The 25978-nt window shown below is 44.7% G+C and overlaps 1 long non-coding RNA gene across 1 annotated transcript in view; it reads left to right on the top strand.

Annotated features, from left to right (window-relative positions):
- LOC120095855 (uncharacterized) overlaps positions 1 to 25978 on the top strand; it is a 99483-nt gene that overhangs the window by 56466 nt on the left and 17039 nt on the right. The window contains exons 2-3 of the long non-coding RNA XR_015634768.1: positions 1360 to 1501; positions 5725 to 6590. This is a non-coding gene — a long non-coding RNA (uncharacterized LOC120095855). Of the gene's footprint in view, positions 1 to 1359; positions 1502 to 5724 lie in introns of the transcript that reaches the window.

Consider the following 25978-nt stretch of genomic DNA (forward strand, 5'->3'; position numbering starts at 1 on the left):
GCTGGGGGCGTGGCTCAGTGGTAGAACCCCTGACTAGAATCCCCCAGTGAGGGACGGGGGGGGGGGGGGTGGTTGGTGTGTGGCTCAGCGGTAGAGCATTGGCCCTGGGTTCCATTCCCAGCATTGAAAGAAAATACTTTTAAAGAGGGAAAGAAAGAAAACAGGCCAGACCCTTTTCATCTATTAAGAGATCGGCCTCACTGAGTAGAATCTTGTGGGAAGTGGTTTCTGACGGTCAGCACACAGAAGCTGCGGTCCAGAGGGTAACAAGGCAGAATCTTCTGCCAGCTGATGAACTTGATTATGTGTAGGGCTCTTCTAGGTGATAGACCGTTTGAAGGCGTGAACAATCGCTGCACTGACACGCACAGAGTGTTTAAGCGATCTATTAGTACTTTCTTTATGCCAAGCGCAATGCTCATAGTTTGCTATAGTTAACTTCAGATTCTAATAGCCATTCTTAGAGAGGGTGCAGCAGATAGGGCTGAATGGAAAGACTCTAGCTGGCAAAAGAGTAAAGAATAAATGGCAGTGGACTGCTTAGCACGACACGGGAGGACTATAGCACATCCTCTCCCAAGTGGGACATTGTAAGCATCACAGAAGAGGCAGAGAGTCAAAGTAATCAAAGGTCAGGGAAGGTTGCAGCAAAATAATGGTTTCTGCCTGTGACAGGAAAACACACACACACACATACACACATGTGCATGCACATGCATGTTCATTTACATGCGTGCACATGTGTACAAGTGCCCACACACATACCTTTTAAAAAAGTGGGAACTAATGGTTAGAGGAATTGAATGTCCCCCGTCTGAAGATCAAACCCAGAACTGTCTTATGTCAGAACAATGTTCTTATTACTAGATCCCTACTCTGCTACCATAGCTGGTACTTCTAGAACCTTCTGTGTGCCTTTGGTCCTAAACTTTGAGCTGAGTGCTTTCCTGTAAGAGTGTGGCTCCAGGCTCAAGAGAAAAGGCTTAAGGAGAATGGGCCATTACAAAGTGTATTCTCTGATGTTTTCGTTACTTTTTCATTCTTGAAATAAAGCATCCCAATGTGAGTGAATTAAGGGAGAAAGAGATTAATTGGCTTCCAGTCCATTGTGGTAGGAAGGCGATGGCAGCAGGGAGGAAAGGCATCAGGGCAGGAACGCTGGGTCAGTGGTCACAGTACCTCTGCTCCAGTAAGCAAAGAGTGAAGTGGAAATAGGGCTGGGTTATATGCAACACCTCAAATCCCACCTCCAATGAGGTCCTTCCTTATATTTTTGGTTGTGAGCCTAGCCTTTAACGGCTGAGCCATCTCTCCAGCCCCAATGAGGTCCTTCCTCATGCAAGCCTCCATCTCTTACAGGTTCCACCATCTCTCCAAAGAGTGCCACCAGCTGGGAACGAAGTATCCAAACATGTGAGCCTGAGGCTGAGGGGGTTCCGTGCTTAACAGCACTTATCTCTCTTGAGGAGGATCCAGGTTTGGTTCCCAGCACCCACATCAGGTACCTCATAACCGCTTAGAATTCCAGATCTAGGGAAGATGATTCCTTCTTTCGACCTCTCTAGGCATCCTGCACACCCATGGTGCACACCAACTCAGGCAGGCACACACAAAGACACATAAAAATAATTGAAAAAAAAAGAAACAAAATGTATGAATCTTTGGGGGAATGTTTCACATTCAAACCACAATAGAGGCCCAAAAGGGTTTGGTCAAAACCATATAGAGCAAATTGCATTGACTCTTTTACGCCAGTGGTAAACTTAACTGTGAATGATGGCATTAGCAGAACATAATATATGAGAGATAGCTTTTAGGTGACATTGTATTTATCTTGTACATACTACATTTTCAATGACGTGACAGAAAATTTTGAGTCTGTTGCTATGAACTCCTTGCATTGTATCGGTGGTAAAATACTTACAACTATTATCAGTCGAAACCCAACATTGTCTAATTAGAATCTAATTCATTGGAGATGTTCTTTTTGAGCATGAGTAAAAAGCTGAAACGATTTTGAGGGTGTTATAATTTCCTCTAAACTGTGTGTGTGTGTGTGTGTGTGTGTGTGTGTGTGTGTGTGTGTGCATGTGTGTGAGTATGGTATTTGCCTACATACACATGAATGCACATGTGGAGGCCATAGGATGATGTTGTGTGGATGTTCTGCTGCCTTAAATATTATTTAAGTGAGGCTAGAGGCCAGTAAGGTCTAGTGAATCTTCTATGTCTTTTCCCGCCACCCCCACCCAGTGCAGGAATAACAGGTGTTCATGCAGCCACATTCAGCACTAAATACTTGCTATTGTGACCCCACATTTCTAGGGGGACGTCTAAACACAAAAAATGATTCAGTTGGGTGTTTAGCTGTCTACTAAAATGACATCCCTCAGGATAGCCAGTCAGCCAGAGTTCAAATCCAGACTTAATAGTTATAGAGTTACTTTATAATCTTGGACGTCACAATGCTCTCTGATTTCTCTTCTATAACACAGGGGTAGTGATTATATCAGCTACCTTTTTATTGTGGTAACAAAATATCTGGAAGAAAAATCACAAGGAGGGAAGATCATTTTGTTCACAGTCTCGGAGGGTTTGGAATATCTTCACATGATTTCCTGTGGGGCAGAGTGTGGTTATCTACTTCTCCGTTGACCAGGAAGCAAAGAGACTGCTCTAAGTTTCTTTTCTGTTTCTAAAGGAACGTAAGGGCGAAAGGATTTATTTTTAATTTGCAATTCTAATTTACAGCCCATTATTTTTGGGAAAATCAAAGCAGAAACTCAAGCATGAAGTCACACCACATCCACAGTAAGAAGCAGAAAGAAGTGAATTTATCCGTGCTGCCTGCTTGCTTCCTCTAGTTTTTCCCATCTCACATAGCTTAGGACTTGCCTAAGGAATGGTGCTGCCCATAATGGGCTGGGTCTTCATACATGTGTTCTCAATCAAGACAATCTCTTAAAAACACGCTCCCGGGTCAACTTGATCTAGGCAATTCTTCAACTGAGATTCCTTTTCCACGTTATTCTAAATGGTGACAATTTTACATTTAAAGCTAATCATCACAGAAAGGGAGTGCTGGTACAAAACTGATTTAATCTTTTAATTCCATCAGGGTCCCTAGTCCATAGGATGGGATGGCACCATCCATGTTCAAGATAAGCCTGCTTTTCAATTTACCTTTTCTGGAAGTCATAAACACACCAAGACGTGTGAGTTCCCAATCCCCTAAGTGATTCTTCTAAGTCTGGTCAAGTTGACATTGAAGACCAATGTCACAATAAGAGTCCTCATATCATAGCCATTCTGGGGATTAGATGAGTTAGTATGGCTAGTACTCCAGAATACACAGTGAGACCCCTATAGGTCTTGGAGAGAATATCTTAGGAGACTGTCTTGATTGTGAATACATGTGTGAAGACCTAGCCCATTGTGGGTAGCACCATTCCCTAGGCAAGTCCTAAGCTAGATGAAGCAAGTCCTAAGCAGCATGGATGAATTCATCTTTCTGCTTTTTATTGTGGATGTAATGTGATGTATATCTTATAATCCTTATGATCTTGGGAGGAAGAATGGCAGGTGGCATTCTGTGTCCCATAAGCTTAGGTATGTTGTACCTTCATTTTCGTTAAATTCTAAAAAGTCTTTAATTTCTTTCTTTATTTCTTCCTTGACCAGGTTATCGTTGAGTAAGCAGGTGGATTGTGATGATTAATATTGGCAGTTTAACAGAATCTAGAATTACCCAGGAAGCAAGTCTCTATGAATGACCGAGAAGATATTTCAGGATTAGATTGATTCCAGCAGGAAAAAAGTATTAACTGAGGGTAACCCCATTCTATGAGCTGTAGACCTAGCCTGAGTAAAAAAGGAGAAATGATCTGGGTAATAAGATCTAATCTGCTTTCTGATCATGGATGCAATGTGGCCAGCTACTCTAAGCTCCCAGCACACATATTCCCTGCCATGGGGACTGAGTACCCTCAAATCATGAGCCACAGTAAACCTTTCCTTCCTTAACTTGCTTTTGCAAGTTATTTTGTCACAATCATGAGACAAGTGGATAATATACTCATGAGCCCATTCTAATTAATGCACAGGGAGCAGTGTAAAGACTAATCCATTGGTCTAACATAGAGAGAGTAGGGATTGATTAGAGATGTCTGTCAGGGGTAAGGCAGTTAGGAGAGGTGACAAGTAAGAATGAGGGTCTGTTAGAGCTGGGATTATTCTTGGCTGAGTACCTTCAGCTTTTTTAACACTCAGCATAGCACGTGGACCCTATAAAGCCATATTTCAATAACAGTACCATATTTGTTGGCCAGCACTCCCTTAGACTATCAGTTAACCAATGTATCTACGTTTTATTGCTTCAGCCAAGTTGGTATGAATTTTAACTTGTGAAGAATAAAAAGTTCTTAGTGACCTAAATTGGAACTAAGTAAATGTGTGTGTACAGTGTGTGTGTGTGTGTGTAGTGTGTGTGTGTGTGTGTGTGTGTGTAGTGTGTGTGTAGTGTGTGTTGTGTGTGTGTGTGTGTTGTGTGTGTGTGTGTGTGTGTGTGTATGTATACAACGTGGAGTACATGAACAGAGGTTAATGACAACAGGCATCTTTCTTAGTTACTCTGTATCCTATTTGTTGGGACAGGTTCTTTGATTGACCCCATGGCTCATTAATTTGCCTAGCCTGGCTGGCCACCAAGCCTCAGGAATTCTCCTCTCTCTGCCTCCCCTACACTGGGATTACAAGTGTGTGCTGCCACACGTGGCATTTACTGTGGTGCCGAGGAAAGAACAGAAGTCCTGATGTTTACATCACAAATGCTTTGTCGACCGAGTCCTCTCTCTAGCCTCAAGAAACTATTTTTTATTTATTTATTTTTTGGGGGACGGGATTCCGTCAGATGGTCTCTAACATTGTCAGAACCTGACAGCTGAATGCTTCTGACTCCGCTCTTAGAAATCATGTCCCCCAAATCATTTCATTATGTCAATTACATCCTTGCCTCAGAATTCCTCCCAGTGGACCGGGAGATGAGCAGGGTCATCCTGGTTTCATGCTGGCCTCCACATTTCATTGACATTTTCCTTAATAGGATATTGCTAATGTTATTGCCTCGGCTTCAGGATCAGCCATCACTTCTTGTCTTCTGTCTGAGCATGTCTCTAGAGGTGATTTCATACGAATCCAGTCTAATCTAATGTGTCTTGATTTTATTAATAGAATTTTTCAAATCCTGGGGAGACCCTTTCTGGATTTTCACCCGCTGTGCACAAGTTGGGGGTCTCCCTTAGTGGATTTGTAAGTTATCCAAAACATCTGAACCTCGCATGAAGGTTAGAGGTCACTATGTTCCAACCAAGGTCTGTGTGTGTGTTGTGTGTGTGTGTGTGTGTGTGTGTGTGTGTGTGTAGTGTGTGTGTGTGTAGCATGTGTGTATGGAGTGTGTGTGTGGAGTGTGTGTGTAGGGTGTGTGTGTATAGTGTGTGTGTGTAGGGTGTGTGTGTAGTGTGTGTGTGTGTATAGTGTGTGTGTGTAGGGTGTGTGTGGAGTGTGTGTGTGTGCATGTGTGTCTGGGGATGTAGACCTGCACATGTGTGGAGGCCAAAGGATAACCTCGGTTGTTCCTGATGTGCCATCCACATTTGTTTTTAAAATTTATTTTTATCCATGTGTATCTGTGGACTTGCCTGTGTTTAAGTTTACTAATATGTTCAGTGTCCACAGGGACCAGGAGAGGGAATCTGATGCCCTGGAACTAGAATTACGAGGAATTGTGATTCTTCCAATGAGGATGTTGGAAACCAGACTCAGGTCCTCTGGAGGAGCAGCAAGTGCTCTAAACCACTGAGCCATCTCCTCAGCCCTCACCTGTGTTTGGAGCTAGCCAAGAGCTCATCAAAGCTGCCAGAAAACCCCAGAGATCCACCTGTCTCAGTCTTCCCAATGCAGGAATTACCACCACAGCCAGCATTTTTATGTGGGTGCTGGGGATTTGAACTCAGGTCCCCATGCTTGTGAAGCAAGCCCCTCACACGTTTGGAGTCACCTTCCCAGTCTTCATGCCTCCTTGCCTTCTCACACTTGGAATTCTTTCTCTCCTTCCTCACCTGCTCAACTTCCAAGCGACTTCCAATCTAAGGCTTCTGTAGAATGATGCGCTCTTCTGGAAATTTGTTTCAAGTCCTAAAACACCCCTAAGGCTCAGTGTGTCTCTCATTCATCTTTGTAGCTCTTGGAGAGAGAAGCCTATGGACCACTGGAGACCACCTGGCTCTGAGCCAGAGTCCTAGTCCTGCTGAATGGTGATTTCCTGACCAGCTTTTTCTCCACTCCTTTCCCGCATGGATTTGTTGAGATTCCTAATCCTGCACACATGGGTGGACTGAGTCACTTCCCTGTATCTTGACACTTAAAGAGAGCTGCCAGACTGACTGAGCACCTCTGCCCCCAGCCTCGGCTTTTAATTCCCCCCCATTATGCCTGGTTCAGTACCGCAAGAACACAGAGCTCCTTGGCCTGGGGCCAGGAGGCCTGTCAGCAGGGAGACCAACTCTGGAATGTAATTAAACCACATGATTTCTTTTGTGTCTTTTATTTCCCCTGTGCCACCAGCAGATGGGGAAGGCTGACGTTGTTTAGTCTGTCTGTCTGTCTGTCTGTCTTTCTCTCTCTCTCTCTCTCTCACACACACACACACACAGATACACACACAGACACACACACAGAGACACACATGCATAGACACACACAGAGACACACACACAGAGACACACACAGACACACACAGACACAGACACACACACAGACACACACAGACACACATACACACAGACACACACACAGACACATACAGACACACACAGACACACACACAGACACATACAGACACACACAGACACACACACAGACACATACAGACACACACACAGACACACACACAGACACAGACACACACACAGACACACACACACACACACACACACACACACACACACTGAAGACAGAATCTATTGTATCATAGTATCTTTTGAATTAATTAATTTAGTGTAGTGTTTGCACGAGTGCGTGCTGATATATTCGTGTTGGTGGCATGTGGAGTCCAGAGGTTAATTTTATTCTTTTTCCATTCATTTCTGGGGGAGTGGGGTTTCAAATGCCATAGCATATGTGTAAAACTCAAGAGGAAAGTTAGTGGGAGGTGGTTCCATCCTTCCAATATATGAGACCTGGAAATTGAACTCAGGTCCCTGGGTTTCCCAGCAACTGCCTTTACCAACGGAAGCATCTCCTGAACCTTCCGTCTTGTATTTTGAGATAGGATTTCTCACTGAACCTGGAGCTTGCAGATTTAGCTAAGCTGGTTGGCCAGAGAGCTTCAGAGACCCATCTATCTCTGTCTCTCCAGGGATAAGTTTAAGGGCACAAGCCACCATCTTAGCTTTTGTATGGGGTCTGGGGAACCAAACTTAGGCCCTCATGCTTATACAACAAGTGCTTTGCTTTTAAACCATCTTCACAGCCCTGCGTCCACAGACCTCAGAGAAGCATCGTGTATTATCCTACTCTGTTATGTGGGAACAGGACTCACAGGGAATCCATGAACTGCAGCTCCCCCCTTTTTGGTCCTTTGAAATTTATTTTCCATGTTCATACTTCTATACACAGTTCACTCCTTCTGTTCCAACAGGAAAGCAAATATTTGTGCAGCGCCAATGGCATTCTTGTAATTAGGAGGTAATATTGAGCAGTAGTCACATCTGAATTGAGACACCCAGGCAGGGGAGTTAAGTCAATTTGTTCTGGAATCAATAGCTGTGATCTTAGTTTACAGAGGACCCGAGGTTTCCTTTTTGTTTAATTTAGGGGATATGAGTGTGTTTATTGGTGTGTACATGTATGTGTATATGTATGTGTGGGTATATGCGTGTGTGTGTGTGTGTGTGTGTGTGTGTGTGTGTGTGTGTGTGGCACCATTCCTGAAGAAGCATGAACTCCATATAAGGAACTGATGACAAACCAAAGTATGGATATCTTCTGTCTTAGGGTTTCCATTGCTGTGAACAGACGCCCATGATCAAAGCAATTCTTACAGGGACAACATTTAATTGGGGCTGGCTTACAGGTTCAGAGGTTCAGTCCATTATCATCAAGGCGGGAGAATCGCAATATCCAGGTAGTCATGGTGCAGGAGGAGCTGAGAGTTCTCCATCTTCATCTGAAAACAGCTCTGAGAAGACTGGCTTCTAGGTAGCTAGGAAGAAGGTCTTAAAGCCTGTGCCCACAATGATACACTTCTTCCCTCTTTCCTTTTTTTTTTTCCGGAGCTGGGGACCGAACCCAGGGCCTTGCGCTTCCTAGGCAAGCGCTCTACCACTGAGCTAAATCCCCAACCCCAATGATACACTTCTTCCAACAAGGCCACATCTAATCCAACAAGGCCACACCTCCAAATAGTGCTACTCCCTGGGTCAAGCATATTCATACCACTGCTTGAAGTCCAACTTGATGAGCCAGTAAGTTATTGAGGTTACTTAAGGGAATTCTGGTGAGAAATTACTCTGGAGCAGAAATGGATCAAAGACAGCTGCATCAGTAAAGCCCACCATAGCATGGATGACACAAAAGTTGGCAACCTGGAGCACACTAAATTGCCTTCAGGCAGCTCAGCAGATAGGACAGCATCCTTTCCAAGTGACTCTGTCAGTTTGATCCCCTTCTTGACTGCTTGGCTGGTTTCTGTGTCTTCCAGGCAGTTCAGCTGCTCTTAGAATCTTCTAGGCAGCTTAGCTTGATGGAGAGTGACCCTTGGCAGTCTTTGCTGCTCAAAGATACTTGGGGAGGGTGAAGCCTAGTGAATCTGGTCAATTTCAGGGACTTCCTGAAGCTTTTGAATTGTTTACTTCCTGAGTTTAGTGAACTTCCCTGCAGAATAGAAGGTTTTACCTCTCCTTCGGCAGATTTGTTGTTTTACCTTCCTGTGTTTTAGTGAGCTTTCCTCCAAAACAAAAGGTTTCAATCTGAGAGGAAACAGCTACACAGTAGTATGTGTGGATATGTTTATATACACATGTGTAGACAGGTATGTGCACAATACTTCCGGTGTTGTTCTGTAGGGGCTGTCCACCTCCATTTTTGAGACAGTTTCTCATCGGCCTGGAACTTGTTTACCGTGACAGTCTTTTTAGCCAGCTATCCCTAAGGATCTTCCTGTCTCCACTTCTTCAAAACTGGCATTAAAAATGCCACTACCCCTGGCTTTTTATATGTGTTCTCAAGATCAGATTCAAGAACATGGCTTTGACTGAGCTCTCTCTTCAGCACCCCCATTTTAACACAATTGTTTATGTGTTGGTTTGTGCACATGAGTTTAGGTGGCCGAGGAGATCAGAAGAAGCTGCTGGATCCTCTGGAATTAGAAGTTCATGCGGTCTAATTAGAAGTTAGCGGCCTAATATGTATGCTGGGAACTGAACACAGGCCTTCTCTGAAAGCAATGTGTTCTTAACCTCTAAGACATATCTTTAGTCCCTTCTCTGTCTCTGTCTCTGTCTCTGTCTCTGTCTCTGTCTGTCTCTGTCTCTCTCTCTCTCTCTGTCTGTCTCTGTCTCTCTCTCTTTCTCTTTTGGCATTAGAGTATGGCTATGAAGGCCAGGCTGGCCTTGAACTTGTGTTGAAATTACTGCCTCAACCTTGGACCTATCTGATTCAATCTGGGAGTATCCTTGCTTTTACTGCATATGGGCAGTGTTTTAATGTTATTTGAGTTCTTAGGACAGCCCTTCAGAGCTAGGCATGTATTATGTACATCTCCAAAAATCGGGTTTAACTAGTCTCAGCAGGAGGCCTGAGTAGGGAAGCAATCTCAGGTTGCTAGTCATCTTGGAGAAGGAAGCTACAGTTGTTAGTTTTTGCACTCACTGGTCAATCCTTTCTAAACTCTCTCATGCTTGGACCACAGGAAGGCTTTGACATGCATCTTATGTCAGAGGTATTGGCCTTTGTTATTAATACACATTAAATTATGACTTCATTCATCCCTTACACTTACCCAGGGCTTCCATGGCTCCTACCCCATCATATATGGTGTGGTCAATTGTTGTTTCCATGGTAGTTTCTGCAAGATGACACTGAAGAACCCATCACTGTCATTGATGGAAGTTTTTCAGGATATGACCATATCTGCTCCAGAAAGCAGTCGGGCCATCATGGACAACTGTACCCATTGAGGGGTAGTGCGTTATTCAGGAGACGGTTTGAGTTTCATGGCACGGGTTTGTCTAGGATTAGGAGATAGCTTAGTCTACCATTGCTCAGCCTGTGGGTCATGACCTCTTTGACAGGTATGAGGTAGCAACTGAAATGATTTTATGATTGGGTGACCCCACGCAAGGGTTGTGTCATTAGGAAGCTTGAGAACTGATAAGTGGATATTAGCCCAAAAGCTTGGAATACCTAAGAAAAAAATTCACAGAGCTTATGAAGCTCAAGAAGAAGGAAGACCAAAATGTGGATGCTTCAGTCCTTCTTAGAAGGGAGAACAAGATACTCACGGGAGGAAATACAGGGACAAAGAGTGGAGCAGGGGCTGAAGAAAAGGTCATTCAGAGACTGCCCCACCTGGGGATTCATGCCATCTGCAGTCACCAAACCCAGTTACTATTTCTGATGGCAAGAAGTGCTTGCTGACAGGAGCCAGATATGGGTGTCCCCTGAGAGCCTCTGCTAGAGCCTTACTGATACAGATGAGGATGCTTGCAGCTAACTTGGACTGAGCATGGGGACCCCGATGGAGGAGTTAGAGAAAGGACTGAAGGAGCTGAGGAGGCTTGCAACCCCATAAGAAGAAACATTACCAACCAACCAGATCTCAACAGCGCTCCCAGGGATTAAACCACCAACCAATGAGTATGCAAGAAGAGACCCATGGCTCCAGCCCCATATGTAGCAGAGGATGGTATTGTACAGCATCAATAGGAGGAAAAGCCATTGGTCCTCTGAAGGCTCATATCCCCAATATAGGGAAATGACAGGGCTTTGAGGTGTGAGTGGGAGAGTGGGAGTGGGAGCATCCTTATAGAGACAGGGGGAGGGGTATGGGAGAAGGGGGGAAGGAGATAACATTTGAAATGCAAATACATAAAATATCCAAGAAAAATAAAATTAAAACCCAAGAAAACAAACAAACAAACAAAAAAACAAAAACAATTACATCTTCTAAAAACAATCTGGGCGTGGTAGCATATGGTTGTAATCTCAGTTCTCGAGAGGAGAAGAAAGGTGTATCCTTAGGGCTCACTGGTGAGTTAGGCTAGTCTAAGTAGTCTGCTCCAGGATCCTGAGAGATTCCATCTCAAAACCCAAGATGGATAGCACTTGAAGAACTACACCTGAGGTTGACGTCTGACCTCCACACATGTGCTCACATGCAGGTACACGCACGCATACACACAAGCACGAGCACACACACACACACACACACACACACACACACACACACACTCATGCACACACTTGCGCTCCTGCATTCCAGTCAGAGTTCTTGGAATTCAATAGAAGGAAAAATTAAGGAGGCAAACATTAGGTAGCAGAGGGATGAGATGGACTTAGGCCAGCAGCTGGCTGTTCTTCTCCTTCAGTAGGTTCCATACACTGTACTTGACCCAGAATCAGCACTGGATGAATATCAGCAGACATTCTTGTCACTATAATAAAGAATGGACTCTCCCTCCAGGTGGAGACATTATATTTTCTCCAAGAGTTCATCCAGTTGGGCAGGTCAATGATGCTCCTGGGTAAGTCAGGAGCCCCACTAGAAAGTCATGTTCACCATTAGACAATGTCCTTTTCCTTCCCAGACTTCTTGCCCCTTAGTGCGGCCCCTACCAGTGGCCACAGGTTCGAGTCTGCCATCTTTCTCAGTCCTAACTCAGAAGGACATAACTTTCTTTTGTTTTTTTTCAATCCTTTGCTTTCAGATACTATCCAGAACCTAAGTGTGGTTTAAAATTCCGTATCTCTGTGTGCTTCCTTACTCTTTCTTTAAGAGCTCCCTTACCTGCCACGTGGCTGCCAGTTGCTCTGTGGCTGACCTCTGTCCCATCTCATGGCACAGCCTTTCCCTTCTTCTCTGTTCCCCTCCTCTGGGCAGCTCTGAGGTTTGCAGCTTGCATGCCCTGATGGTTTCCTTTAGGCTCTCATAAACCACCCTAAAGCTTCTGTTTGAATCTATTCTTAAATTCTTTAATTAATAACACTAAGAAACCCAAGAGAGGTCCTCAATTTCCCAAGGAGCAAAAGGTGGCTCTGCCAGGGTTCCCCCAGATCTTTAGGGACACTTTCCCCCTATTTACTTATTTAGTCGGTGGAGAAAATGAACTTTCTTCTACATCCCTAGAGGGCATCACTGCCCGCACTTTTGATAAGATTATGAAAGGAGGTATCTGACAGAAGCATGGAGACCTCTTGCGATTGTCACAGCAGTCAGATCAAATATATTTGGGGTAATGGGGCAGCAGCCTCTGCTATGTTTCATTCGCTGCATCTTAATAGCATCTCCCAGGGTTTGAGGGTTGCCTTAGCTCCAGAGGCAATGTGGAATTCTTAGAGCCTTGAAGTTGCAGAAAGTACCACACTTCACACAGTAATAGCTTTTCTCTTGAAGTATTTCAAGAGTGTGGGGTAATCTCAGAGAAGACCTGCAAGATGTATCACGCAAAGGAAATCGTCATGAAGCCTAGTGGGTCTTCAGGGTTTTCAATGGGATTTAAGTGGCTGAGGAATGAGGGATGGATGGGAGAGAGAGAGAGAGAGACAGAGAGACAGAGAGAGAGAGAGAGAGAGAGAGAGAGAGAGAGAGAGCGCCTAAACTTGATGCTAATGACTGTACTCATATGATTAGCAGGAGCAAATTAAAGGAGGAGAAACTGAGTTGTGTTTCCAGAATCCACTTTTAAAAGCCAATGAGGAGGCTTGAGCTTGTAATATCAGTGCTGGGGAGTGGGGGGGGGGGGAGGGACAGAAAACTGTGACATTTTGGCCAGCCAGCCTATTGGAATCAGGGAGCCCCAGGTCTCAGTGACAGACACATTCTTGTTGATAAAAAGGAGCTCTGGAGGAATGACATCTGAGTTTGGCTCTACATGCACACATACATGTATGAACATACACCTGCACACACATGAACATGGGCCTGTGTACACAGGAGTCTCATTCCCAGTGACTCTAAATTGATTTGTGCAATGGGAATTTCAAAGCCTCCCGAAGGTGCTGAGCTGAGGGAATCATCCAGACTTACTGCCTGGGCAAAAGGCATTGATGATGGAGTCTTGGCTATTCCTAGGGTTACAGACATTCAGAGTGCTGCCACTTGCTGGCTTTGGGCCATAGTTCTAGCCCATTTTTAAGCTCTTGAATTCCACGTTGAAAACCCAGCCAATTCTGCACAAAACATAAATCAAAATCTGATCTTCCTTGTGCTCAAATTTTATTATATTTTTTATCTCCTTAGCTCAAAAGAAATCGGTTCTACATCACTTTTAAAAATATACCGACTCAGTTAAATGTAATTTTCTCTAAAGCCAATTGCTTAATTAGACAATAATATCAGAGAAATTGACCATTATGTCTGGTTACTGACTTTTCAGATGGCCTGTTATCATTTATATTCTTTGCAGTTGCTTTTTCATAAAGCATGAAAATAATTTATTGAGATTGTTCTTTGAAGCTATTTTAATAGCCTAATAGCTTTTTAATTTTCAAATCATTTATACTCATCAGTTGGGGCCAAGGAGGGATTCAGACAGACTCTTGCCGAGCGACTATTATGTCGTCCTCAGTTATTAACTGGCTATACTTGGAAGGAAAGCCGCGGCAAGGGCGGGCTTCCACCACTGTTGGTGACGTCAGAGGGGACTCGGCGTACACAAGGAACCTTGGGACGGAAGCCATGAGGAGAAAGGTGGTGTTTACCAAAGGATTTATCTGTGCTGGGTAATTTGTGTAGATGGTAATTTTTTTATTTTATTTTATTTTATTTATTTATTTATTTATTTTTTTTTATTAACTTGAGTATTTCTTATATACATTTCAAGTGTTATTCCCTTTCCCCGTTTCCGGGCAAACATCCCCCTCCCCCCTCCCCTTCCTTATAGGTGTTCCCCTCCCAACCCTCCCCCCATTGCCGCCCTCCCCCCATAGTGTAGTTCACTGGGGGTTCAGTCTTAGCAGGACCCAGGGCTTCCCCTTCCACTGGTGCTCTTACTAGGATATTCATTGCTACCTATGAGGTCAGAGTCCAGGGTCAGTCCATGTATAGTCTTTAGGTAGTGGCTTAGTCCCTGGAAGCTCTGGTTGCTTGGCATTGTTGTTCATAAGGGGTCTCGAGCCCCTTCAAGCTCTTCCAGTTCTTTCTCTGATTCCTTCAACCGGGGTCCTATTCTCAGTTCAGTGGTTTGCTGCTGGCATTCGCCTCTGTATTTGCTGTATTCTGTCTGTGTCTCTCAGGAGCGATCTACATCCTGCCCCTGTCGGTCTGCACTTCTTTGCTTCATCCATCTTGTCTAATTGGGTGGCTGTATATGTATGGGCCACATGTGGGGCAGGCTCTGAATGGGTGTTCCTTCAGTCTCTGTTTTAATCTTTGCCTCTCCCTTCCCTGCCAAGGGTATTCTTTTTCCTCATTTAAAGAAGGAGTGAAGCATTCACATTTTGATCATCCGTCTTGAGTTTCGTTTGTTCTAGGGATCTAGGGTAATTCAAGCATTTGGGCTAATAGCCACTTATCAATGAGTGCATACCATGTATGTCTTTCTGTGATTGGGTTAGCTCACTTGAGTGAGCTAACCCAATTTTTTTATTTTAAATGGAGAATCATTTAGCCACACTGGCCGCACACTCACCACATAGCCGAGGATGGTGTTGATCTCACAGTCTCAGTTCTGGGAATACTAGAATTCACCAACACATTTATATTCAGGAAAGAGGGCGGGGAACATCCAGGTTACTTGTGACAATATTCATACAGGATAGATTCCGACTGACCTACATTCCTGACATGCCTTGGGAACTCCCATTGTCCTTCCTTCACAGACAAGGAAGAATTGAAGTCTAGGTCAAGTGACTTGCAGAAATCACAAGAGTTGTTGACAGAACCAGGTTCTGAGCCCAGTCAGCCTCACCTACTCTGTCTTTTCCTGTCTCATGAAACTGAATCTCAGTGAATATCAGGCATCAACATAGAACAATCTGCACCAACAATCAAGTCCCATGAGACTAGTTTTTGCATGAAAACAAAAGAAAAAAGCATGGGAACACTGAATTGTGTTTTGTCATGACAACACAATGTGAACAAGCTGGTGGAAATGACATTGTTTTCTGACATTAGGGAGGAAGCAGAGACTTTCTGTTGAATTAGCAAGACTGGCATGTGTTGCAAAAGCTGGGGGTGGGGTAGGCGGCAGAACAGGATGTGCATAACCCTCCTACTTTGAACAAGCTCAATTGCACAAAATAAACGATTGTCAAAATCCGCGATTACTTCTGAGAACTCAGACTGACATTGTAAACATAGCATCTGGGGTAAGTTGGATGGAGGACTGAAGCTCTAAAGATCTGTCTTCCCATCAAGATATGCTGTATTCCATTCAGAATGCCTGCCCCCTGCTGATAACTAGTTATTTGCTGAATGGAGTTTGTCTCTTGGTCAAGGAAAGGCTGAGTGTGCTTTACTGGATTTCAGAAATCTCTCTTGTTTTAGCAATGAGCCCTAGGTATTTGCCAGTCTCTAGGTCTCCAGGGCTTGGCTTGTAAGTACATGTCATCATGCCCAGCTTTTTATGTGGGTTCTGAGGATCAAACTCAAGTCTTTATGTCACTGGAGCTGCCTCCCAGGTTCTTCTTCCTTACTTTTAGGAGAAAATTTATTTTATTTTGATTTATGAGTGTGTGTATGCATATTGAGTGCAAGTATGCTCAGAGGACAGAAGAGGGCGTTAGATCCCTGAGCTGGAGTTAGAGATGGCTGTGAGCTTTCTGGTGTGGGTGCCGGGGCCTGAATCTAGTCCCCTGTGAGAACAGTGCAGGTGCTTAATCCCTGAGAAGTCTTTCCAGTCCCGAAGAAAGCTTCTTATAGGAGGTGCTCTGGGAAGACCTTGCTTTATTCCACCCTGGTCTTCAGAGTTCCAGAAAAATGGCCTTTGAATGTTTTGGCCATGACTCATGGTTAGAAGAAGCCTGTGGAATGACATGTGTCCACACATTCACCCTGTACCTGCTCTTTTTTTTGGGGGGGGGGAGCTGGGGACCGAACCCAGGGCCTTGCGCTTTCTAGGCAAGTGCTCTACCACTGAGCTAAATCCCCAGCCCCCTGTACCTGCTCTTAAATCTCTGATGCTCATCCGTGTTCTAGTCTAAGCAATGCTGAGCCATGCTATCCTTGCCCCATCCCACGGTATGCCTTTCCACTCATTTAGAAATTTACTCGAATTCCCCCAACTGATGACAACCAAGTAAAATCAGACCTTGGAAGCTTCAAGTCATGGATCCTATGTTTTCTTTTCTCCCTCTCCCTGTCCCTCTCCCTGTCCCTCTCCCTGTCCCTCTCCCTGTCCCTCTCCCTGTCCCTCTCCCTGTCCCTGTCCCTGTCCCTGTCCCTCTCCCTCTCCCTCTCCCTCTCCCTGTCCCTCTCCCTGCCCCTGTCCCTCTCCCTCACCCTCTCCCTCTCCTTCCCCCCTCCCCCTCCCCTCCCCCTCCCTCTCTCTTCTCCCTCCTTTTCCCCCTTTCTCTTTCTTATTCTCTCCCATCTCATTCTCTCTTCCTATCTCTCTTTGACCAAGTCTTGATGGGCACAGACTGGAATTTAACTCACCACCCCACTGCCTCAGCCTAATGTAATCTCAGTGCTGGGATTACAGGTATGGTTGTGTGACACCATTCTTGGACACACGTGAACAAATGTCTACTCACACCAGTTAAAGAACCAAGGACAAATAAGAATAAAGATCACACCCAGCTAATGGTGGACTAATGGGTTTATTACGGTCACTTACAGGAATGTGGGTGAGGGGTTAGAGAATCAAGTGTGTGACTCAAAGACAACTGCATCAGCAAAAGCCCACCCCAGCATAGATGACAACTCATAGAACCTAGAAACCTGGAGGACACCTCACTATGTCTAGGCAGTAAGACAGGTTCCAGGCAACTCAGCATGTCTCTCTCCTCTAGGCAGCTCCACTGGTCTCTATTTCCTTGTTTAGTTCTTACTGCTTATCTAAGCATGGGGAAGGAAAAGACCTTATTCTTCTGATCAGCTTCAGGGGCTTCCTGCAAACATTGAATGGATTACTTCCTGAGTTTTAGTACTCCCCTCAGAATGCCCCATTTCTTTAGAACGCACTAATTCTTAGTGAGCGTTGGAAGAACTTACTACACAATAAGCATGTACTACCATGGTCAGCTGCTCAGTCTTTATAGTTAAATATTAAGTACCAATCTTTCCTCCCTTCTTCAATTCCTTCCTCCCTTCCATTTATTGTTTAACAATTTCTTCCATCCTACAAGGGAGTATTGTTAAAACTCAGAAAGAAAAAAAAAGCAAAACAAGTCAATATCAGGAAGTTCCTGAAACTGACCAGCCTCACTAGTGTCTGCCTATTTGAAGGTTACCTACATGTAAGGGCTGATGACAGATACTCTAGTTTCAGACAAGCCTAGTTGACTAGAAGAGGTTCAGACCAGTTGAGCTGCCTGGAAAAGACACCCCTGCCCCTGATTTGATGAACTGCATGCAAGTGGTATTCTGCACTCATGTTTCATGGGTATCATCCATGGGGTGGGCTTTTTGGTGTGTAGCTGTCACTGAGTCATCTATGTTCCTATAAATAACCTCTCACCACCACCCCTACTCCTGTAGATAAGTCCAATAAGCACATTGGTTCATTAAGTTGGACTCTGATGCTAGCCTCGCTTTGGTTTGTTGTTCATTTCTTATGCCGAGTGAATAGAGATATTGTCACATCTACAGGGAACAGTGTCACTTGACACTATCTTCTATTGTCAGATATAGACCCCAAGAACTCTACCCTTGAACAACACTTCCAGCCCACTTTCTACTCACTCTTTCGCTTACATTACTTCTAGAATTCACTCTTTCAGTTGTGTTAGGAATCTCTGGTGCTTAAGCACATGGTGAGGTCAAGGAGAGTATTTCCAAATGAGTGGATGGACGGGGCCCCTTTAAACACCATTAAATGGGATCATGCATGTATCTAAACAAAGAATGGTGGGATGAGTGTCATCTGCAGACACAAAGGCTCCCAGGGAAACTCTTTGTGACTGGTAACACATTCCTTCCTTCCCGGGCAGTTCATTTCAAAGTACTTGCTGGCTGGTTTTGTACCGAACCTTATTTTCATAAGCTTTCCTATGGGCATTGGAAACACCGAATGTACTCTTGTCCTCAGGCAGTTTAGGACTCCATGAAGAATGAGTTTGCAACACAGGAGAATGAGTTTGTAGGGCAGCTATTGGTGCTGGGCTAGAGTATGAGTCTTGGAAAACTGGAACCCAGGGAATGAGCCAGCCTTCCTCCGAATAGGGGAAGTCCTATTTGGACTGGATACTTTTATTTTTTAAATACAGGGTCTTATGTAGCCCTGGCTAGCCTCAAACTTTCTATGCATCTGGGGATGATTTGAATTTCTGGTTTTCCTGCCTCCACTTGCAGAGTCGTGAGACCCAATTCTTGATTTATGTGGAGTTGGGGACCCCAGGAATCTGTTTGTCTCTGCACCCAGGACTGGGATTACAAACATGCATCATTACAAAATGCCTGGCTTTTCACATGGCTTCTGGGGATCTGAGCTCAAGTCTTTATGCCTATGTGTTGTTCTAGTCCTGTCTCTTGTTCTAATAAAACACTCTTGCAAACACCAATGTGGGGGGAAAAGTTTTATTTGATTTACACTTCTAGGTCAGAGTTCATCATTGAGGAACATCCGGTCAGGAACCCAAGGCAGGAACCATGGGGAAAAATCTATTTGAAGGCTTCCTCCCAGTCTCACTCACAGACTCATGCTTCCCTACACAACCCTGCACTGCCTGCCTGGGGATGGTGCTGCCCACAGAGAGCTTTGCCCTCTTATATTAAGTAATAACCAAGACAAGCCCTCACAAACATGGTCATGGGCCAATCTGATCCCAGAAATTCCTCATTTGGAATTCTCCTTGGATGAGTGTGGGTTTTCCCAAGTTGACAGCTAAAACTAACTAGGACATATGGCAAAGCATTTTCCCAACTACGCCATTCCTAGCTCTTATTTCCAGGGGAATTCTTTTTTTTTTTTTTTAAAGAAGCTAATACATGGTAAAATGAGAAATAGTAATTGAACACATGTTAGATAATATTCTACAGTGGCATATACTATTTATATTAATATGGATTAGAATGGCTTCTCCTTTTCTCTCTCATTTTCATCTTGGTGGTTAATAGTATGTCTTGGGCCATCCCCAGAATATGAAGCTCGGGCTCCAGTTTTCAACTTCCAGGACAATTAGAGCAAGAACATCCATGGATGGAGCACTCTGTAGCTGAGCCCCTGTCCCAGCATCCCACTGACTTTAAGAAGGTAGTGCTGGCCTGGATTCCTCATTGTGACTTCTGCTATAGGTATCAATGGGATGTCTGAGTATCATGGTTCTGCCTCCTCTCCATTGAACCACTGCCATTCTTGACCCATGCCAGGCCAGGAAATGACAAGACTAGGGCTATATGCCTATAATCAGACACTTGATCTCCTTTGTGATCCAATGTCTACTTGGGGCTTTGGGGCTACTTTAGACCCTTACAACATGAGCCAATTGTATACCCCCTCCCAGCAAAGTGGAGATGTTGTTTCTCTACAATCGACCTCATTGGTCCAGAAAGTTCAGTATCAGGGGGTTGGGTAATATGTGAAAAGATAAGGATGAAGTAGGGATGGGGGACTTGGCTTTCAAATGGCACAGGTAACCTTAATGTGTTCTCATAAAAGGCTCAAGTGTTAAAGATTTGGTTGGGAGCTTATGGGATTTGGGGAAGCGATCCGATCCTGAATCCTGAGGGCTCTGATCTAACCAATTGGTTAATTCCTTGATGGACTCAATATCATGGCAGCATTTATAGATAAAAGGGGGAGGTGGAGTTTGGTTGGAGGAGATGGGTTGTTGGGGGGAGGGTCTGCCCTACCACATGGCACAGAGTGTTATGGACTGAGAAAGGTCAAATGTAGAAAAGAGTAGACAGTGTCTCCATTGTGCAGGGAGGAAGCATGCAAGTGAGCATGCGTTCAGGGTCTAAAATACATCTAGTGGATACACCTTGTTCCTGATCCATTCTCCTGCGTATCTTCTGGCTGTCATGGGTTGAGCAACTTTCCTCCCCCATGGCTTCTCTGCCATGGTATTCTGCCTTAACACAAGCCCAAACTGACGGAACCAGCTGACCAGGGACGGAGACCTCTGAAATTGTGAGCCAAAATAAGTCCTTTCTCTTTTGATGTTGTTTCTCTCAATTTCTCTGTTACAATCATAGTCTAACTAATCTTACATCCTTTGGGGTTTGCTTCACTTTCTGGGATGTGTGTGTTCATATATACACATGTGCAGGGCATATATATGTAGAGGTCAAAGGTCAACCTCTATTGTATGTTGCTCAGGCATTGTTTACCTTTTTCTCCATAGAGTGTCTCTCACTATCATGGGGCTTGCCAAGCAAGGCTGGGCTGGCTGAACAAGTCCTAGGGATCTGTCTGTTTCTGCCTGTCTCTCTAGAACTGGGGTTACAAGTGTGTGCCATCACATCCAGGGTTTTTAAAGTGGGGCTTGGGGGACTGAACTCATCCCTCTTGCATACAAGGCAAGCACCATTCTAACGGGCCATCTTGTCAACCCCTTGATTGGTTTTCTTGAAATGTCCAAGGTAACTTACAGACACCTGTTTCACTATACCAGAACTCTTTCATCCATCCTCCTCAGCTGCTCTGCCTCTGACACCTGCAGGTAGGACAAGGAACACCACAGTCTTCATCTGTAACATGGAGGTTGATTGCCACACCTGCACGTCTTGCCGTATACATTTGCTAGATTGTTCCACTTAGGGAAGGGGGACTTAATTGCTCTGAAATTTAAGGGTCTTAAGACATTACTTTGACAAAAGGATAACAGTGCCTGCTATTTGGCCAAAGGAAGAGTTTAAAGTGATGTGAACTTCAGAAAATCACAGAGATTCTACTGGGGTAGGAAAGCTGAAATTCTAGAACATTCTAAAACCCTAGGCTTCCAAACTCTTCACAATCTAAGCTTATAGTCGAGACTAATTTCTGATTCCCACAGATACTCAAGCTTCATATTTATTTTTTTCCTCCAGCTCTACTGATGAATGACGATAGGTCTCAAGTTTTCCTCCTTTCTTTCCTTTCTTCCCTCCCTTCCTTGTTTCTTCCCTCCTTCCCTCCCTCCCTTCCTCCCTCTCTCATGCATCTCCGTCTCTGTCTGACTTTATCTGTCTCTCTCCTTGCTGTCTCTCTTTGAGAGATGATCTCACCATGTATCCCAGACATTCCTTGAACTCACAATCCACACCACACTTAACTGAGTGTATAGCTTCTTGTATCTATCAACTTCAGGCACTGTTTTTTCTAAGATGGCTGGTCCCATCTATGTAGGTTCAGTTCACATAGCAAGGATCCTTCTGTGCTATTTGAAACAAGTGACCTGGGCTTTCAACCTTAGCTGCTAGATTCCTGAAATAGCTTCATCTGAGAATTCAGGAAGTTATTTCCCCATCTAAGGCAGAATCGTGGCTGAAAGCAGAAGCGTGGGGCTGAGATGCTAGATAACTGATGCTGTCAACCAGTCTATCAGACAAGACTGTACCTAAACAGAGCTAATGTTTTCTTTCATAGAACTCCACATGACAGGGATCCTGACACAATGAGGTCCCTCTGCTGTAGTAGGGCACCACAACTCGTACTACCACTGGCTTTGAGTCTTGAGTTTGAAAAGGTCTCAAACTCATCAACCCGTGAATCTCAAGAGCTGCAGAGATGCTTGGGTTTGCCTAGGGGTCCTGTTAGCCCATTGTTCTGCTCTCCATCTACAGATTGGATGGAGAGTTTCAGAAAGCCAGCCTTCACCTGTCGACATAACCGACCAGACGTGGCACCTAGTCCCAGCACGGAATTATGGGTAGGAGATGAAACCGGGGAAGAAAAAAATGGGGTGTCTTAGTCTTTCCTAGCTACAGTAACAACTGATCAGAATCGGTGGTCACAAGCACAGGCATTAATCATATCCAGTTTCAAGACCTGGAAAGGTTGGTGATGATGGCAGGTCCATGCTTTCTCACAGGCTGTAGCGTAGAAGCCTTCTTACTGTGGTTTGAATGTGACACGGCCCCCACAGTATTTAATTAGTGGTCTCCAGCTGGCGTTGCTGTTAGGGAAGGCTGTAGGACCTTTAGGAGGTTGAGCCTTGCTAGAGGACGCATGCCACAGGTGTTGGGTCTTGAGGCTTTATAGGTTAGCTCCCTCCTTGTTCTCAGCTTCCTGACTGTGGATTCGATGTAATCAGATGTCTCTCTTTCCTTCTGTAATGCTTTCCTGACTTGGATGAATCATGTCCCCTTAAATCGTGAGCCAAAAACAAGCCCTTCCTTCCCGAGGTAGCGTTTTGTCAGGCATTTTGCTACAGAAACAAGACTCAATCAACAACACCTCTTTTTTGCTTCTGGCTTCGGTTGGCTCCAGGTTTTCTGTGACATGTGGTCACCACCCTCTAATGTCTGCCTTCGTGGCCACATTGTTCTCTGTTCTATATCTATCCCCACATTTTTTTAGCTCCCCTCTTCCCCCTTTTCCTTCTTTCTCCTTTTCCTCTCTCACTCCTTCTTTCCTCTTTCCCTTCTAAATCCCTTCTTTTTCTACTTTTCTTTGTCTCCCTTTCTTTTTCCTCCTTCATCCTCTCTGTCCCTTAATCCTTTCCCCCTCCCTCCCTTTCCCCTTCCTTAAGCCCCTGTCCCCTCTTTCCCTTCTTCCCTCCTCACTCCCCTCTTTCTCCTTCTTTCCATCTTTCTTTCTTTCTTTCTTTCTTTCTTTCTTCCTTTCTTTCTTTCTTCCTTTCTTTCTTTCTTTCGCTTGTTCTGTGAGACAGCATCTCTCTGTGTTACCTTTCACATCCCTCCTGCTTCAGTCTCCTAAGTGCTGGGATCACAGGCTTGAGCCATTAGACCCAGTTGCTGAGGAAACACTGAGTGTTAGTTTTTGCTTCAAACGTCCAGACACGTTTAAAGCACGAAGAGCATGCATAATTCATAATTTCAATTTTAAAGTCCTCAATGTGTTATGTTTCTTTCATGTTTTCAAAAAGCACATGCTGGCTGGGGAGTTGACTCTGTTGGCAAAGTGCTCGCCATGTGAGCATGAGGATGTGAGCTTGATCTCTTAAAATCTATAGTAAAACAAGCCATAGCATGTCATGGCTATAATTCCAGAGCAGGGAATTGAAGATGGAGGGATGCCTGAGAATCACCGGTCACAAGTCTAGCCAAACAGGCGAGAGACCTTGTCTTGAATATTAAGGTGGACAGGGACTGGGGAAGATACTGATGTTGACCTCCTGCTGCCCTCAGGTATCCACACTTCCACAGCTAGAAAGCAGTTTCCTCTGACTGAAACATACCCTCCAGGAAGGACGGTGGAAGCTCATGGGGTTCAGGTAGGAAACAAACAGCATACATCAGGGGAAGCTGAAACTTACAAGAATCTTGAGGGCCCCAGAGTTATAGAAGCAGCAAACAGCTGCCTGGGAAGGAGACTCTGACCAGTCCAGCTGCTGAGAGGTGATGATCTGACCTGTCTGTCCTGCTCCTCACAAGTCACGCAGAGAGCTCCAGGGTTGCAGCTTTCATGAGCTGTCACTCTAGCTGGGGGGGAAGGGAGCTCTCGGTACTGCAGCTGTCCTTCATCCATCTCTGTTCGCTTAAGTAACTCCATGATCCAATTAATAACCTCAATAAACTCATTGGCTTACCACGTTTGATTTTGGTGTATTTATTTGGTGTATTGGTCTGTTGTGGGTTTGCTATTTGAGGTGAGTAGGCATGCATGTGTCATATTCCCCTGGGAAAAGTCTCACAGAGAATACATTACGCACACATATGAATACATACATATATAAAACACACACGTATACACAATACACATAAACACACACATACATAGGTTTTTATCTATTTATTTCTAGCACCAATAGACTTTTCTTCCTGGATTCCTATCAATTGATAACATCTTCCAGCCTCTGTTAAGTTTCTTTTCAGGAGCCTGTTTCCACCTTCAGGCTCCACTGAGAGGTATGTGAGGAGAAGCTGGTCATTGTAATGAGTGCCTTGGGGTGGGGGCAGTCAACAAGGAGCCCATGCTTCCACAGAGGATGCTTCCCCCTCCCTCGGGTTGATCTGAGGTGAATTATGGGTCCATGCTGATTCGTAAGTGGAAATCCATACCCTGCCTGCTTGTGCCCCTCACAAGCTCTTGTCATCTTCCCTTGTGAATATTGATCGCATTTAAACAGACTCTGCCCCGGGCCTGGCCAAGGCACCAATTACATGCCTGACTTTCTTTCTTACTGCTTACACAGGCATGGTTAGAAATATGGGCCTGATTGCACTGTGAGCTTTCTACGGGAAGCAAACATGCATCACCTGAATAATGTGTTGGAGATCCCTTTCTAACAGGAAAATCGAGAGCCCTGTGAACACAGGGCCAGAGTAGCAATTCATCAGAGCGTCACTGCTGATGGCTCCCCTGGTCCCATTCTGGCTCCTCTGACAGGCTCAGCTTTCCTTTGCCGGGTGATGGCGGAGGCTCCTGGGTGATGGTGGAGGCTGGGGAGTTGTCCTCAGGCCATATTCTGAATTCCCAATGTCGGAGTTTGAGTCTCATGATTTAGTTGAATAAAAATAAATGGGTAAGTCTAGAATGGTATAGGCACGTTAGCCCAGCATTTGGAGGGCGGAGGCAGGGGGATGTTGAGTTCAATGCCAGTCTGGGTTACAGTATAGACACTTACTGAAGGGGAGAGAGAAACATCCTACATTTACGCATTTGTCATACATGTTGTGCATTTGTTGTACATACATACATATACATGTTATACATTTATTACCTTTACTATGCATCTAATATGGTCAAGCTACTGTCTTGTACTATGACCCTCGGGGCTATAGGATTCTGAAGAATTTTTTACTCCCATATGGTTAAGAACATTGAATTTTGTCCTTGTACTCCTACATGCTTCTCTTGAAAGGGTACAACACTATCTTAAGGAAACTGCCTATTTTCGTTGGTTTTAATGTCAGCATACCACACATTAGAGTCGCCTGAGCAGGGAGTCTCACCTGGAGAATTGTCCTGATTGATGAGGGAGCCTCTCTCCAGTTGTGGCAGCGCCTTTGGGTAGCAGCCCAGAGGAAAAGCATATGTCCAAGGCCGTGATCTCCCCGCTTGCTGGCTTGGCCTCCCTCTTGCTACCCTGTCGCTTTCCTCACAGCTGCTGCTGCTGCTTACTGTGCTGACAATAGAGCCTGCGTTTTGAAGCTTTTGTCATGGTTTAGGGATCTGTGGCTCTCCAGGAATCTTCCAGACATCCGGTGGATTGAGTGACCTTAGGTCATAGCCCACTGTTAAGAGATCTTTTCTGGGACTATACTGACTGTTGAGGCACGACCTTATGGACTGAGTACCAGGTCTGTCTGTCTGTCTGTCTGTCTGTCTGTCTGTCTAGTTTCTATCATATCTATTACCTCTATCATATTTATTATCTCTATTGTGTCTATCAATCTATAGATTTATTTATCAATTATATCTATCAACCTATCTATATCATGTCTTTATCTATCTGTCCATCTATCTATAACATCTATGTATCTATGCATCTA

The sequence above is a fragment of the Rattus norvegicus genome, chromosome 12 (assembly GCF_021556685.1).
Source record: "Rattus norvegicus strain SHRSP/BbbUtx chromosome 12, alternate assembly SHRSP_T2T, whole genome shotgun sequence".
Lineage (NCBI taxonomy): Eukaryota > Metazoa > Chordata > Mammalia > Rodentia > Muridae > Rattus > Rattus norvegicus.